General features: G+C 36.6%; 1 long non-coding RNA gene across 8 annotated transcripts; it reads right to left on the bottom strand.

Annotated features, from left to right (window-relative positions):
* Nucleotides 1-366: 366 nt before the first annotated feature.
* Nucleotides 367-14,124, bottom strand: LOC127838900 (uncharacterized). 8 transcript variants are annotated; one of them, XR_008030025.1, is made up of 12 exons: nt 13,872-14,124; nt 13,195-13,245; nt 12,351-12,412; nt 10,623-10,673; nt 9,779-9,840; nt 8,041-8,102; nt 7,207-7,268; nt 5,466-5,527; nt 4,631-4,692; nt 2,891-2,952; nt 2,081-2,142; nt 367-401 (listed from the first exon to the last, which is right to left on the bottom strand). It is a non-coding gene; the product is annotated as an uncharacterized LOC127838900 (long non-coding RNA). The 8 variants fall into 8 exon arrangements; XR_008030027.1 differs by having other exon boundaries at nt 8,052-8,102; nt 10,612-10,673; XR_008030028.1 differs by having other exon boundaries at nt 5,477-5,527; nt 10,612-10,673.
* Between the last annotated feature and the right edge of the window lie 4,497 nt (nt 14,125-18,621).

Below are 18,621 nucleotides of genomic sequence, written 5' to 3' on the forward strand. Positions count from 1 at the left end.
AGGCACTTATTTTCTTCTCTTTTTGTTAAGAAATGACCAAAAATCAGCTTTCCCAGTCATATTTTGCACTTGCAGATGATATTTCATTTTTACCTAAAGCTACGTTTAGGCTTACAATATACCAAAAGATTTCCTACAACAAATTTCAATGTAAAAAGCAATAACTTCAACAAAAAATAAAGTCAAACTTTTTGCGCATAGAGACCCCCATAACCATACCTTTTCTTAAAGAGATTCCAAGTCGCAATGATTTAGACAATTAAAAAATGGGGGTCATGCGTTTTGCAAGAAAGAATCGATGCGAATCAGCGGTCACTGTTCTTACAGCCATCAATTTACCGGGTTACGTACCAGTGGATGAGGGTTTCCGCCATCTGTCAAAGTCTCATGTAGTCTTTAACCTTCAAGCAAATGAGTGAATTTCTGTTAAACATCAATGTTTTCCCTACCACATGCACAAAGAAACATTCTAAAATAAAGTCATGGCAAGTGCCCACACAGAGAATTGTGTCTTCTTATAAATGATGTTCAGGTTTTAAAGAGTATAGCATTGCACTCCAAAAAGATTTAGTATATTGTAATTTAAAGGAAAAATATGTTCTGAATGAAATGTGTTTTTCTTGCATATTATTATCTTCCTATTCATATTGCACCAATATATTAAGTTTGGCTGGATTATCTGTCCATTTGGCCATTTTAGATCACATTTTCACATTGCGGGTGTTTTCGGTCCGAAGAAGGCGATTTTAAGGGCTGTTAAAGCTTAAATGTCCCTTTAAGAGTTAAAGCTGTTGTGTTCATATCTGCAACAAAATAACCAAAACAAACCATATGGACAGGCACGTGGGGCTATGCGGGGTGGGGGGAAAGAATGAACTTGTTAGATATTTTCACTCCAAGCAATTTTGATAATGTCTTTTTTGTGTGTGTTTTTTGTTAAATACCCCCAAAAATGTCAATTTCACAGCAAAAATATCCAAATTTCATCCAAGACAAAACAACAAATAAGCAAAAATGAGAGACAAAGATACTTTGAAGTGTAGAAATCAATAAGCTTCCTATAACTTGTTTGTTCACACTTATAAAAGTGTGAAATCTTGAAGTGCCTTGTTGCTCGGAGCCCATTTATTTACCAGTCGCAAATGGTATATTCTAGCATATAATGCCATGGGTGCCTTTAAAACTGCAGCAGATGGTCAATATGCTCTGCCAGCTGTCATTCAGAGGTTCAAGAGAATACAAAATTTCATATTTTGGGTGCAAAACAAGTACTTTTGGACTATTTTATGGTGGCAATCTGGTCAAAATGGGCGTTAATAACTGAGCGAAAGACAAAATGCTCATTTGGGGGTTTAAACTAGAAGGAAAGGTTAAAATGAACAAGATACCATATATGTTGGAGAGCATTATAAGCTTAGAAATGAAGTTCTATGAAGTAACAGGGGCAAGAAAGGCAGCTCAGATCAATGCAGGCTTCCTGAAAGAGGTTTCTAGTACATCTTCTGGGGACACAGCTTCCCGCAGAATTCTCAACACAACACATATCATTGATCCATGTCACCTTTGTATGCAAAGACAAGCAAATAAGGTCAATACTTCCCATAAATCACTGAATGAGAGAAGCATGTACCAAATGAAAAACTAATCTGGTTGCTGAAAGTGCCACATTTTGGCAAAAAGATCCCTCTAAGGTAAATGATGAAGGTGACACTTGCTACAACAATCCTATGTTTAGTCGGACGCCACATCCTTTCAAGCCGGGACCATGACTGTAAGCATATTGTGAGAAAACAATACCAAACACAAGCTAATTGTAGGGTTACAAGTAGCATATCAACTCAGATGCACTGCATACATGCTTAGGAACAAGGATAAACCTGTTAAGTGCCAACTTCTGCTGCCAACAAAGCGCGAGCTTTACGTGTCAGGACGCAGAACTATCCATACAAACTGCACGGGGAATTGCATGGCGGCAAGGGTTTGAGTGACCACAAACCTGATTATGACAGTATTTCACACCTTACGCCATCATAAATATGCTTATTTGCTTGCGTACATGATAATAATTTAGTATTATTACCTGTTTTACCATCAACAACCCTTATCCAGTGGCCCTCGGCTTAGTTGCAGACATTCCTCTACCTGAAAAAGTCATATAAAATGGCAAAAAACATGCATTTAAGTATTTTTAGTGTATTTTTATGAATAATATGAAGTAATAAACCTTGTTATGTTCATGATTGTACTAAATATGAAGGCTGCCTCAATTAAGTGTCTGCTGCACTGTCCAAACTGTAAAAATGTCCGCCATTCCATGTCGGTGAAATGGGGCTCTATTTGAATGTTCATGCTTTATGCACTAGCTATTGTTGCGTTACTGGATCACGGAGTTCCTGGCGTTGAATTCTGACTTCATGTAGCACACTAACGCTACACGGTCAACCAATATGCCGTTGAATTCAAGTCGGAAAGCAATTTAGCCCTTATTTGGCTTTATCAGGGTGGGGGTCAACTTGAAAAAACAACTATTCCAGGTAAAATTATCTGAATTCATGCATTTAAGGCACTTATTTTCTTCTCTTTTGTTAAGAATGACCAAAAATCAGCTTTCCCAGTCATATTTTGCACTTGCAGATGATATTTCATTTTTACCTAAAGCTAGTTTAGGTTACAATATACCAAAAGATTTCCTACACAAATTCAATGTAAAGCAATAACTTCAACAAAAATAAAGTCAAACTTTTGCGCATAGAGACCCCCATAACCATACCTTTTCTTAAAGAGCATTCCAAGTCGCAATGATTTAGACAATAAAAAGGGGGGTCATGCGTTTTGCAAGAAAGAACTCGATGCGAATCAGCGGTCACTGTTTTACAGCCATCAATTTTACCGGGTTCGTACCAGTGGATGAGGGTTTCCCGCCATCTGTCAAAGTCTCATGTAGTCTTTAACCTTCAAGCAAATGAGTGAATTTCTGTTAAACATCAATGTTTTTCCCTACCACATGCACAAAGAAACATTCTAAAATAAAGTCATGGCAAGTGCCCACACAGAGAATTGTGTCTTCTTATAAATGATGTTCAGGTTTTTAAAAGAGTATAGCATTGCACTCCAAAAAGATTTAGTATATTGTAATTTAAAGGAAAAATATGTTCTGAATGAAATGTGTTTTTCTTGCATATTATTATCTTCCTATTCATATTGCACCAATATATTAAGTTTGGCTGGATTATCTGTCCATTTGGCCATTTTAGATCACATTTTCACATGCGGGTGTTTTCCGGTCCGAAGAAGGCGATTTAAGGGCTGTTAAAGCTTAAATGTCCCTTTAAGAGTTAAAGCTGTTGTGTTCAATATCTGCAACAAAATACCAAAACAAACCATATGGACAGGCACGTGGGGCTTATGCGGGGTGGGGAAAGAATGAAACTTGTTAGATATTTTCACTCCAAGCAATTTTGATAATGTCTTTTTTGTGTGTGTTTTTTTTTAAATACCCCCAAAAATGTCAATTTCACAGCAAAAATATCCAATTTCATCCAAGACAAACAACAAATAAGCAAAAATGAGAGATCAAAGATACTTTGAAGTGTAGAAATCAATAAGCTTCCTATAACTTGTTTTGTTCACACTTATAAAAGTGTGAAATCTTGAAAGTGCCTTGTTGCTCGGAGCCCATTTATTTACCAGTCGCAAATGGTATATTCTAGCATATAATGCCATGGGTGCCTTTAAACTGCAGCAGATGGTCATATGCTCTGCCAGCTGTCATTCAGAGGTTCAAGAGAATACAAAATTTCATATTTTGGGTGCAAAACAAGTACTTTTTGACTATTTTTATGGTGGCAATCTGGTCAAAATGGGCGTTAATAACTGAGCGAAAGACAAAAATGCTCATTTTGGGGGTTTAAACTAGAAGGAAAGGTTAAAATAAACAAGATACATATATGTTGGAGAGCATTATAAGCTTAGAAATGAAGTTCTATGAAGTAACAGGGGCAGAAAGGCAGCTCAGATCAATGCAGGCTTCCTGAGAGGTTTCTAGTACATCTTCTGGGGACACAGCTTCCCGCAGAATTCTCAACACAACACATATCATTGATCCATGTCACCTTTGTATGCAAGACAAGCAAATAAGGTCAATACTTCCCATAAATCACTGAATGAGAGAAGCATGTACCAAATGAAAAACTAATCTGGTTGCTGAAAGTGCCACATTTTGGCAAAAAGATCCCTCTAAGGTAAATGATGAAGGGGACACTTGCTACAACAATCCTATGTTTAAGTCGGACGCCACATCCTTTCAAGCCGGGACCATGACTGTAAGCATATTGTGAGAAAACAATACCAAACACAAGCTAATTGTAGGGTTACAAGTAGCATATCAACTCAGATGCACTGCATACATGCTTAGGAACAAGGATAAACCTGTTAAGTGCCAACTTCTGCTGCCAACAAAGCGCGAGCTTTACGTGTCAGGACGCAGAACTATCCATACAAACTGCACGGGGAATTGCATGGCGGCAAGGGTTTGAGTGACCACAAACCTGATTATGACAGTATTTCACACCTTAAGCATCATAAATATGCTTATTTGCTTGCGTACATGATAATAATTTAGTATTATTACCTGTTTTACCATCAACAACCCTTATCCAGTGGCCCTCGGCTTAGTTGCAGACATTCCTCTACCTGAAAAAAGTCAAAATTCCCAATAAAAAATAGATATAAAATGGCAAAAAACATGCATTTAAGTATTTTTAGTGTATTTTTATGAATAATATGAAGTAATAAACCTTGTTATGTTCATGATTGTACTAAATATGAAGGCTGCCTCAATTAAGTGTCTGCTGCACTGTCCAAACTGTAAAAATGTCCGCCATTCCATGTCGGTGAAATGGGGCTCTATTTGAATGTTCATGCTTTATGCACTAGCTATTGTTGCGTTACTGGATCACGGAGTTCCTGGCGTTGAATTCTGACTTCATGTAGCACACTAACGCTACACGGTCAACCAATATGCCTTTGAATTCAAGTCGGAAAGCAATTTAGCCCTTATTTGGCTTTATCAGGGTGGGGGTCAACTTGAAAAACAACTATTCCAGGTCAAATTATCTGAATTCATGCATTTAAGGCACTTATTTTCTTCTCTTTTGTTAAGAAATGACCAAAAAATCAGCTTTCCCAGTCATATTTTGCACTTGCAGATGATATTTCATTTTTACCTAAAGCTAGTTTAGGTTACAATATACCAAAAGATTTCCTACACAAATTCAATGTAAAAGCAATAACTTCAACAAAAAATAAAGTCAAACTTTTGCGCATAGAGACCCCCATAACCATACCTTTTCTTAAAGAGCATTCCAAGTCGCAATGATTTAGACAATAAAAAAGGGGGGTCATGCGTTTTGCAAGAAAGAACTCGATGCGAATCAGTGGTCACTGTTTTACAGCCATCAATTTACCGGGTTCGTACCAGTGGATGAGGGTTTCCCGCCATCTGTCAAAGTCTCATGTAGTCTTTAACCTTCAAGCAAATGAGTGAATTTCTGTTAAACATCAATGTTTTCCCTACCACATGCACAAAGAAACATTCTAAAATAAAGTCATGGCAAGTGCCCACACAGAGAATTGTGTCTTCTTATAAATGATGTTCAGGTTTTTAAAGAGTATAGCATTGCACTCCAAAAAGATTTAGTATATTGTAATTTAAAGGAAAAATATGTTCTGAATGAAATGTGTTTTTCTTGCATATTATTATCTTCCTATTCATATTGCACCAATATATTAAGTTTGGCTGGATTATCTGTCCATTTGGCCATTTTAGATCACATTTTCACATGCGGGTGTTTTCGGTCCGAAGAAGGCGATTTAAGGGCTGTTAAAGCTTAAATGTCCCTTTAAGAGTTAAAGCTGTTGTGTTCAATATCTGCAACAAAATACCAAAACAAACCATATGGACAGGCACGTGGGGCTTATGCGGGGGTGGGGAAAGAATGAACTTGTTAGATATTTTCACTCCAAGCAATTTTGATAATGTCTTTTTTGTGTGTGTTTTTTTTTAAATACCCCCATAAATGTCAATTTCACAGCAAAAATATCCAATTTCATCCAAGACAAACAACAAATAAGCAAAAATGAGAGATCAAAGATACTTTGAAGTGTAGAAATCAATAAGCTTCCTATAACTTGTTTTGTTCACACTTATAAAAGTGTGAAATCTTGAAAGTGCCTTGTTGTTCGGAGCCCATTTATTTACCAGTCGCAAATGGTATATTCTAGCATATAATGCCATGGGTGCCTTTAAACTGCAGCAGATGATCAATATGCTCTGCCAGCTGTCATTCAGAGGTTCAAGAGAATACAAAATTCCATATTTTGGGTGCAAAACAAGTACTTTTGACTATTTTTATGGTGGCAATCTGGTCAAAATGGGCGTTAATTAACTGAGCGAAAGACAAAAATGCTCATTTTGGGGGTTTAAACTAGAAGGAAAGGTTAAAATGAACAAGATACATATATGTTGGAGAGCATTATAAGCTTAGAAATGAAGTTCTATGAAGTAACAGGGGCAGAAAGGCAGCTCAGATCAATGCAGGCTTCCTGAAAGAGGTTTCTAGTACATCTTCTGGGGACACAGCTTCCCGCAGAATTCTCAACACAACACATATCATTGATCCATGTCACCTTTGTATGCAAAGACAAGCAAATAAGGTCAATACTTCCCATAAATCACTGAATGAGAGAAGCATGTACCAAATGAAAAACTAAACTGGTTGCTGAATGTGCCACATTTTGGCAAAAAGATCCCTCTAAGGTAAATGATGAAGGGGACACTTGCTACAACAATCCTATGTTTAAGTCGGACGCCACATCCTTTCAAGCCGGGACCATGACTGTAAGCATATTGTGAGAAAACAATACCAAACACAAGCTAATTGTAGGGTTACAAGTAGCATATCAACTCAGATGCACTGCATACATGCTTAGGAACAAGGATAAACCTGTTAAGTGCCAACTTCTGCTGCCAACAAAGCGCGAGCTTTACGTGTCAGGACGCAGAACTATCCATACAAACTGCACGGGGAATTGCATGGCGGCAAGGGTTTGAGTGACCACAAACCTGATTATGACAGTATTTCACACCTTAAGCATCATAAATATGCTTATTTGCTTGCGTACATGATAATAATTTAGTATTATTACCTGTTTTACCATCAACAACCCTTATCCAGTGGCCCTCGGCTTAGTTGCAGACATTCCTCTACCTGAAAAAAGTCGAAATTCCCAATAAAAAATAGATATAAAATGGCAAAAAACATGCATTTAAGTATTTTTAGTGTATTTTTATGAATAATATGAAGTAATAAACCTTGTTATGTTCATGATTGTACTAAATATGAAGGCTGCCTCAATTAAGTGTCTGCTGCACTGTCCAAACTGTAAAAATGTCCGCCATTCCATGTCGGTGAAATGGGGCTCTATTTGAATGTTCATGCTTTATGCACTAGCTATTGTTGCGTTACTGGATCACGGAGTTCCTGGCGTTGAATTCTGACTTCATGTAGCACACTTACGCTACACGGTCAACCAATATGCCTTTGAATTCAAGTCGGAAAGCAATTTAGCCCTTATTTGGCTTTATCAGGGTGGGGGTCAACTTGAAAAACAACTATTCCAGGTCAAATTATCTGAATTCATGCATTTAAGGCACTTATTTTCTTCTCTTTTGTTAAGAAATGACCAAAAATCAGCTTTCCCAGTCATATTTTGCACTTGCAGATGATATTTCATTTTTACCTAAAGCTAGTTTAGGTTACAATATACCAAAAGATTTCCTACACAAATTCAATGTAAAAGCAATAACTTCAACAAAAAATAAAGTCAAACTTTTGCGCATAGAGACCCCCATAACCATACCTTTTCTTAAAGAGCATTCCAAGTCGCAATGATTTAGACAATAAAAAAGGGGGGTCATGCGTTTTGCAAGAAAGAACTCGATGCGAATCAGCGGTCACTGTTTTACAGCCATCAATTTACCGGGTTCGTACCAGTGGATGAGGGTTTCCCGCCATCTGTCAAAGTCTCATGTAGTCTTTAACCTTCAAGCAAATGAGTGAATTTCTGTTAAACATCAATGTTTTCCCTACCACATGCACACAGAAACATTCTAAAATAAAGTCATGGCAAGTGCCCACACAGAGAATTGTGTCTTCTTATAAATGATGTTCAGGTTTTTAAAGAGTATAGCATTGCACTCCAAAAAGATTTAGTATATTGTAATTTAAAGGAAAAATATGTTCTGAATGAAATGTGTTTTTCTTGCATATTATTATCTTCCTATTCATATTGCACCAATATATTAAGTTTGGCTGGATTATCTGTCCATTTGGCCATTTTAGATCACATTTTCACATGCGGGTGTTTTCGGTCCGAAGAAGGCGATTTAAGGGCTGTTAAAGCTTAAATGTCCCTTTAAGAGTTAAAGCTGTTGTGTTCAATATCTGCAACAAAATACCAAAACAAACCATATGGACAGGCACGTGGGGCTTATGCGGGGTGGGGAAAGAATGAACTTGTTAGATATTTTCACTCCAAGCAATTTTGATAATGTCTTTTTTGTGTGTGTTTTTTTTTAAATACCCCCAAAAATGTCAATTTCACAGCAAAAATATCCAATTTCATCCAAGACAAACAACAAATAAGCAAAAATGAGAGATCAAAGATACTTTGAAGTGTAGAAATCAATAAGCTTCCTATAACTTGTTTTGTTCACACTTATAAAAGTGTGAAATCTTGAAAGTGCCTTGTTGCTCGGAGCCCATTTATTTACCAGTCGCAAATGGTATATTCTAGCATATAATGCCATGGGTGCCTTTAAACTGCAGCAGATGGTCAATATGCTCTGCCAGCTGTCATTCAGAGGTTCAAGAGAATACAAAATTTCATATTTTGGGTGCAAAACAAGTACTTTTGACTATTTTTATGGTGGCAATCTGGTCAAAATGGGCGTTAATAACTGAGCGAAAGACAAAAATGCTCATTTTGGGGGTTTAAACTAAAAGGAAAGGTTAAAATGAACAAGATACATATATGTTGGAGAGCATGTTAGCTTAGAAATGAAGTTCTATGAAGTAACAGGGGCAGAAAGGCAGCTCAGATCAATGCAGGCTTCCTGAAAGAGGTTTCTAGTACATCTTCTGGGGACACAGCTTCCCGCAGAATTCTCAACACAACACATATCATTGATCCATGTCACCTTTGTATGCAAAGACAAGCAAATAAGGTCAATACTTCCCATAAATCACTGAATGAGAGAAGCATGTACCAAATGAAAAACTAATCTGGTTGCTGAAAGTGCCACATTTTGGCAAAAAGATCCCTCTAAGGTAAATGATGAAGGGGACACTTGCTACAACAATCCTATGTTTAAGTCGGACGCCACATCCTTTCAAGCCGGGACCATGACTGTAAGTATATTGTGAGAAAACAATACCAAACACAAGCTAATTGTAGGGTTACAAGTAGCATATCAACTCAGATGCACTGCATACATGCTTAGGAACAAGGATAAACCTGTTAAGTGCCAACTTCTGCTGCCAACAAAGCGCGAGCTTTACGTGTCAGGACGCAGAACTATCCATACAAACTGCACGGGGAATTGCATGGCGGCAAGGGTTTGAGTGACCACAAACCTGATTATGACAGTATTTCACACCTTAAGCATCATAAATATGCTTATTTGCTTGCGTACATGATAATAATTTAGTATTATTACCTGTTTTACCATCAACAACCCTTATCCAGTGGCCCTCGGCTTAGTTGCAGACATTCCTCTACCTGAAAAAGTCAAAATTCCCAATAAAAAATAGATATAAAATGGCAAAAAACATGCATTTAAGTATTTTTAGTGTATTTTTATGAATAATATGAAGTAATAAACCTTGTTATGTTCATGATTGTACTAAATATGAAGGCTGCCTCAATTAAGTGTCTGCTGCACTGTCCAAACTGTAAAAATGTCCGCCATTCCATGTCGGTGAAATGGGGCTCTATTTGAATGTTCATGCTTTATGCACTAGCTATTGTTGCGTTACTGGATCACGGAGTTCCTGGCGTTGAATTCTGACTTCATGTAGCACACTAACGCTACACGGTCAACCAATATGCCTTTGAATTCAAGTCGGAAAGCAATTTAGCCCTTATTTGGCTTTATCAGGGTGGGGGTCAACTTGAAAAACAACTATTCCAGGTCAAATTATCTGAATTCATGCATTTAAGGCACTTATTTTCTTCTCTTTTGTTAAGAAATGACCAAAAATCAGCTTTCCCAGTCATATTTTGCACTTGCAGATGATATTTCATTTTTACCTAAAGCTAGTTAAGGTTACAATATACCAAAAGATTTCCTACACAAATTCAATGTAAAAGCAATAACTTCAACAAAAAATAAAGTCAAACTTTTGCGCATAGAGACCCCCATAACCATACCTTTTCTTAAAGAGCATTCCAAGTCGCAATGATTTAGACAATAAAAAAGGGGGGTCATGCGTTTTGCAAGAAAGAACTCGATGCGAATCAGCGGTCACTGTTTTACAGCCATCAATTTACCGGGTTCGTACCAGTGGATGAGGGTTTCCCGCCATCTGTCAAAGTCTCATGTAGTCTTTAACCTTCAAGCAAATGAGTGAATTTCTGTTAAACATCAATGTTTTCCCTACCACATGCACAAAGAAACATTCTAAAATAAAGTCATGGCAAGTGCCCACACAGAGAATTGTGTCTTCTTATAAATGATGTTCAGGTTTTTAAAGAGTATAGCATTGCACTCCAAAAAGATTTAGTATATTGTAATTTAAAGGAAAAATATGTTCTGAATGAAATGTGTTTTTCTTGCATATTATTATCTTCCTATTCATATTGCACCAATATATTAAGTTTGGCTGGATTATCTGTCCATTTGGCCATTTTAGATCACATTTTCACATGCGGGTGTTTTCGGTCCGAAGAAGGCGATTTAAGGGCTGTTAAAGCTTAAATGTCCCTTTAAGAGTTAAAGCTGTTGTGTTCAATATCTGCAACAAAATACCAAAACAAACCATATGGACAGGCACGTGGGGCTTATGCGGGGTGGGGAAAGAATGAACTTGTTAGATATTTTCACTCCAAGCAATTTTGATAATGTCTTTTGTGTGTGTGTTTTTTTTTAAATACCCCCAAAAATGTCAATTTCACAGCAAAAATATCCAATTTCATCCAAGACAAACAACAAATAAGCAAAAATGAGAGATCAAAGATACTTTGAAGTGTAGAAATCAATAAGCTTCCTATAACTTGTTTTGTTCACACTTATAAAAGTGTGAAATCTTGAAAGTGCCTTGTTGCTCGGAGCCCATTTATTTACCAGTCGCAAATGGTATATTCTAGCATATAATGCCATGGGTGCCTTTAAACTGCAGCAGATGGTCAATATGCTCTGCCAGCTGTCATTCAGAGGTTCAAGAGAATACAAAATTTCATATTTTGGGTGCAAAACAAGTACTTTTGACTATTTTTATGGTGGCAATCTGGTCAAAATGGGCGTTAATAACTGAGCGAAAGACAAAAATGCTCATTTTGGGGGTTTAAACTAGAAGGAAAGGTTAAAATGAACAAGATACATATATGTTGGAGAGCATTATAAGCTTAGAAATGAAGTTCTATGAAGTAACAGGGGCAGAAAGGCAGCTCAGATCAATGCAGGCTTCCTGAAAGAGGTTTCTAGTACATCTTCTAGGGACACAGCTTCCCGCAGAATTCTCAACACAACACATATCATTGATCCATGTCACCTTTGTATGCAAAGACAAGCAAATAAGGTCAATACTTCCCATAAATCACTGAATGAGAGAAGCATGTACCAAATGAAAAACTAATCTGGTTGCTGAAAGTGCCACATTTTGGCAAAAAGATCCCTCTAAGGTAAATGATGAAGGGGACACTTGCTACAACAATCCTATGTTTAAGTCGGACGCCACATCCTTTCAAGCCGGGACCATGACTGTAAGCATATTGTGAGAAAACAATACCAAACACAAGCTAATTGTAGGGTTACAAGTAGCATATCAACTCAGATGCACTGCATACATGCTTAGGAACAAGGATAAACCTGTTAAGTGCCAACTTCTGCTGCCAACAAAGCGCGAGCTTTACGTGTCAGGACGCAGAACTATCCATACAAACTGCACGGGGAATTGCATGGCGGCAAGGGTTTGAGTGACCACAAACCTGATTATAACAGTATTTCACACCTTAAGCATCATAAATATGCTTATTTGCTTGCGTACATGATAATAATTTAGTATTATTACCTGTTTTACCATCAACAACCCTTATCCAGTGGCCCTCGGCTTAGTTGCAGACATTCCTCTACCTGAAAAAGTCAAAATTCCCAATAAAAAATAGATATAAAATGGCAAAAAACATGCATTTAAGTATTTTTAGTGTATTTTTATGAATAATATGAAGTAATAAACCTTGTTATGTTCATGATTGTACTAAATATGAAGGCTGCCTCAATTAAGTGTCTGCTGCACTGTCCAAACTGTAAAAATGTCCGCCATTCCATGTCTGTGAAATGGGGCTCTATTTGAATGTTCATGCTTTATGCACTAGCTATTGTTGCGTTACTGGATCACGGAGTTCCTGGCGTTGAATTCTGACTTCATGTAGCACACTAACGCTACACGGTCAACCAATATGCCTTTGAATTCAAGTCGGAAAGCAATTTAGCCCTTATTTGGCTATATCAGGGTGGGGGTCAACTTGAAAAACAACTATTCCAGGTCAAATTATCTGAATTCATGCATTTAAGGCACTTATTTTCTTCTCTTTTGTTAAGAAATGACCAAAAATCAGCTTTCCCAGTCATATTTTGCACTTGCAGATGATATTTCATTTTTACCTAAAGCTAGTTTAGGTTACAATATACCAAAAGATTTCCTACACAAATTCAATGTAAAAGCAATAACTTCAACAAAAAATAAAGTCAAACTTTTGCGCATAGAGACCCCCATAACCATACCTTTTCTTAAAGAGCATTCCAAGTCGCAATGATTTAGACAATAAAAAAGGGGGGTCATGCGTTTTGCAAGAAAGAACTCGATGCGAATCAGCGGTCACTGTTTTACAGCCATCAATTTACCGGGTTCGTACCAGTGGATGAGGGTTTCCCGCCATCTGTCAAAGTCTCATGTAGTCTTTAACCTTCAAGCAAATGAGTGAATTTCTGTTAAACATCAATGTTTTCCCTACCACATGCACAAAGAAACATTCTAAAATAAAGTCATGGCAAGTGCCCACACAGAGAATTGTGTCTTCTTATAAATGATGTTCAGGTTTTTAAAGAGTATAGCATTGCACTCCAAAAAGATTTAGTATATTGTAACCTAAAGGAAAAATATGTTCTGAATGAAATGTGTTTTTCTTGCATATTATTATCTTCCTATTCATATTGCACCAATATATTAAGTTTGGCTGGATTATCTGTCCATTTGGCCATTTTAGATCACATTTTCACATGCGGGTGTTTTCGGTCCGAAGAAGGCGATTTAAGGGCTGTTAAAGCTTAAATGTCCCTTTAAGAGTTAAAGCTGTTGTGTTCAATATCTGCAACAAAATACCAAAACAAACCATATGGACAGGCACGTGGGGCTTATGCGGGGTGGGGAAAGAATGAACTTGTTAGATATTTTCACTCCAAGCAATTTTGATAATGTCTTTTTTGTGTGTGTTTTTTTTAAATACCCCCAAAAATGTCAATTTCACAGCAAAAATATCCAATTTCATCCAAGACAAACAACAAATAAGCAAAAATGAGAGATCAAAGATACTTTGAAGTGTAGAAATCAATAAGCTTCCTATTGCACTCCAAAAAGATTTCGTATATTGTAACCTTCAACGCCAGACATTAATCACATCTGATTTTTTAAAGATAAGGGAGTACATAAGGAGATGAACATTTTAAATCTTTATTTTGTTTCATCTTTATCTAAACGTGTTTTGTTGAAAAATATATTGATTTTGTCGCACAAATCTCGCAAATAATGAATGAATATCATCCGACTCCTGCAGACGCTCTTTGATTAGAGTCACAGGAACGTTCTCTTATTGTAACTAGTCGTAAAACTTGGTATAGTGTAATCTGTACATTAAGGTTGCGGTTAATTATGTTTTGGTTTGTCCCAAGCGGAAGTCATTCGCTTGTCAAATTTTCATAGAACGTATTTGAAGAAAGAAACAGAAATCCAGTTAGCTTTATATATTTCAATAGGAATCAGTAAATGATCAGTAAGTCATAACATTAAGAGGTATTACTGCTTTTGTATTTGTGTTTATCATCCCCGATTCTTTCTTCCATTCTTTTATTTCTTTACTCAAACTATCGGGCTATCGGTAAAAATGCGTTGTTATGAATTATCACTTTCACTCTGTAATAATTAATATTTCAGCTAGCAGAACTAACCCCACCAGCCATATATAGGAACAGCAGGTCGTGAATAGCACATATTCAGTGAGTAAATTGTGTTTAGTAAGTCATTTGTATGTATTTGTTCATGTTGTATGTTTGTATCATTGTTACGTGTATGCAGGGGTTCTGAAATATGCTGTCCGAGTCGTCAATTTCCTCTTGCGGGCAAGCAGTTTTTGAAAGCTGGCTTGTCCGGGGACAAGTAAAATTTCCGTGGTAATTTTGTTTTGAGGACAAAACTTCAATATTTTCCGAAAATAAAAAACGAAAGTTGATATAAATAGCTTTTGATTAATCTGCGGACTAGCACACTTGTTTAACTGGAGGTATCATGGACGAACCTCTTAATTTTTGACACGTCAATTTGACTCAAATGTTATATTGGAAATAGTGAAACATATTAATTAGTACTCTATTTGATAACTAACTTGTTTCTACATGGCTGGCAACTTTAATTGCTATGTAAATCCTCTTGTGATAACAGATTTTTGCAAGTTTCCAGCACTTCCATATCATGTAAAACTATCAATGCCGCCAAAACAACGAGTACCTGCTTTAGAACCCTTCAGTGTACACCATTAAAAATAAATTAGTCATATGTTTAGACCATAGTCACGTGACTTATTGCAGCAGCCAAAATGTGTAAATTGTCAGGCAAAGTTGAGAATAAAAATTAGACCATGTTTTAATAGTTTTTTTTAAAGGAAAATCCTTGTACATGTAAAAAGCATAAAGAAATACAATGATTTTTATGTGTTTTATGATTATTCTACTTATTCTAACTGTTTTTTACGCATTTTCGTTGATTTGCCGCTACGTACCAGTCCAGAGCTCCAGATAAGGATTTGTGAAATTAGTAACGGTACTGCCACTGACAGAAAGACAAGGAGTAACGCTTAAAATCAATTAGTACCTGTACTGCCATATCCAAAAATACAGGTAGTACTGTACTACCCGTGTTCTTGGATATTGAAGGGTGTATAACTGACTTTACAGAAACATTTGCAGCAATTATAATAAATATATGTAGCTTCATAAACAGTTATTGTATTAGGTTTTCCATTCTGAATTATAATGCAAATACAACTACACATTAAAACTCATGACTAATACTATTTCTTCATTTTTCTTGACAAGAAAACACAAGCCAACTAGTAATCTAAGTGAATGAACACTTATTTCACTGTCTCATCCGTTTTCCATCGTGTTTTCTAACGTTTTAAGCCACCGATGCAATCAAATCGTTTAATATCGGGGCAATAATGTCTTTTTCTGGGTTTACCGATTTAATGTCAGGATGGTTAGACGAAACCGTATGTAGTCATTATATGACAACAAAGTGTTGTTTTGAACCGCTTTCGGTTAAGCCGGCATTCCATTGCTCGCAGACATATTGTTTTTGACGGAAATACAAGTTACAGGAAATCACGCGACAGAAAAGACAATACGATATGAACCCAGTCTACAACTTTTCGGTAATTTATATTAACAAAAAGCGCCGTAAGGTTAGAGACCAACAAATCCCGCCGCGCTGACGCAGACGTATCGGTACGGCCAGATTTTTTTCATAAATGCGTAAAATGGATATTTAAGTCGTTATTGTACGTCCAGTTTATAAAACTAAATGCGTAAATCTTCATGAAAAAGGCGTATTTACGGCTGTACGGCCCTTATCTGGAGTTCTGCCAGTCGTTTTTAACAAATTACATATACACAAAAAACGGTGACGTAGTGCGCATGCGAATAAAATGTAAACAAATGAAGGGTTCGAAAAGAGGTGAGGTTCGAGAAGAGGTACTTTAACAATAGGTTATTTTCCGATAATAATTATTTAATGTAGTAAACAAGTCCACGCGTATATAGCAAAAGCCAATCACGCATAAGGTTACATTTATAGTAGAGAAACCAGGGCACGTGTATAGCAACAGCCAATCATGCATTAGATAACATTTTTCGTAAATTGGAAATGGCCGCAAACATGTTTTACCGACCTGCATTCAATTTTTTTTAAATAAAATCACTTTAACGTCAAGCCATGACGCTAATCAGACCAATGATAAAATCAGTTCAGCTCAGAAAAGAAGAGAAAAGCCAAGTATGAATATGTGCATACAGTGGGGTTTTTTAGAAAAAGGGGAAGACGCTGGACGCTGGGTAAAAGGGGAAAATCGAGGGCGAAAGAGACATATTTGGGGAAAAAATAAAAACTGTTCATTTCAATGTCTATAACTCGCCTACAGACTTCAGGGGTTTTTTTAGAAAAAGAGGCATGTCTCTGACCTTTTTGTTCTTAAACACATGAACAAGTATGATATTTAAGTCAAAGTCCTAAATAAAGTTGCAGGTGTAGATCTAATACTGGGAAATGTTTTCAACTGTGGCCGGTGAACGATGTCAATATTATGATTTCAATTTCATGATGAATGGGTTGACGATCTAGATCTGCTACAGTATTGGAAGGGAAAGGTGCTGCAGCTGCCGATTGTCCACTTTCACTTTCACAATAATCCGACAGTATTAATCGATGTTGATTACATGTACCTCCGAATCCTGCTGGGTTTCAACGGTTTTTGATGATTCATTCTTAAAAAATGCGTCAACGCAATTAATATTTTCCGAGTCCGAACGTTTTATTTTGTTCGTGTATGAACGCCAATTGTGAGACTTTTTTTCTGTTTTAACGTTTATATCTTGGCTTTCACATAACCCGGATGAAAATTCGACTGGTTTCCGGTAATTAATTGACGAAACACCGTTTCTAGCGCAAGACCGGAATCCAGTCAAATAGTCACATGATTAATACGATAAGTTGCCCGGTTTCCATGACGTAATTTAAGAGCTATATATAGAATCACTGGGATTCCCAGATTTGAGCGTTTGTCGGGAGAGAGAGCGAGATCGTTGTGCCTGGTACAAATTGGATAAGTGTCGACTTCCCAAAAGAAAAAGAACATTTCTTTGAGGGTAAAATATTATATTTTGGTGAAAAAAAAAATTTTTGGAGGGGAAAAGGTATTTTTAGGGAAAAAATTCTGGTAGGGGAAGACGCCGAATATTGGCGTCACTTTCTTAGTAAAAAACCCTGGCATACGACGCCAAGCGGAAACGAGAATTTGTTGAGTCTTGGCTAATTGAATTTCCTTGGATTGAAAACGTTACCGGTGTGTGTAAATGTAAACGTTATAAGGAGTTTCCTTTATAAGCGGATAATTATATACTTATATTTAGCGGAGATTATTTTATTTCAAGTGAATTTTCTAGTCATGTTGATATTATTAAATATCCGAGATGGAATCATGTGTGACTTAAAGGTGTTCTTATTGTTTGCACATCTTGCTTGTATTTTCTAGTTAACTATGTATATAATCAAAAATAGTACTTAACAAAAGTGTATGTTTGTATTATTTGCTTAATTAGTAATGATGTTTTCCTTTATTTATCTTAAAAGTACGGGCAAGTACTTCTTTGGTACGGACAAGCAGGGTTCGCCAAAACTTGAAAAATCTGTCAGTCATTCGGACTGACAGTCTTGAAATTTTTGTCAGTTCGAAACAGTTTCTGTCAGTTCCACTGTCGGACTAAACTATAACAGCAAATCACAACAAAAGAAGTACCTTTTAGATGTTTATTGGTTTTAATCACATTAAAATACAATAAAAACATGTCCAATGTCGATATAATTAAACAATTATTATATTGATAATAAACCACATATAATTATAAACCAAAGGCATACTTTTTAGATTTCTTTTTGTCAAACTGTTGTTTAGCCTCCACAGCTCTACAAATCCGTGTTCTTGAAAAGTTAGGGTGACATCCCAACCCATGCGAAAGACAAAAAAATCTTACCGGACATGAGGTCCGATAACTTTTAAAATTTACCGGACCTCACTGCATTTTACCGGACCTTATTCTGCTTTAAACAAACGATAAAAAATACATTGTATAGTGTTTAATCGTTATGACAATAACAATGTTTAACAATTCTAAATACAATAAAATAACGAAATGTACATCCGTTCAGTCAGCGCTTCCGGCCGTAAATTACCCCCCAAATCGGCAGTATTGCGTCTTTTTAACAAATGGCGGATGTCACTTAGACATCCGATAAT

This window comes from Dreissena polymorpha, chromosome 7 (assembly GCF_020536995.1).
Source record: "Dreissena polymorpha isolate Duluth1 chromosome 7, UMN_Dpol_1.0, whole genome shotgun sequence".
NCBI lineage: Eukaryota > Metazoa > Mollusca > Bivalvia > Myida > Dreissenidae > Dreissena > Dreissena polymorpha.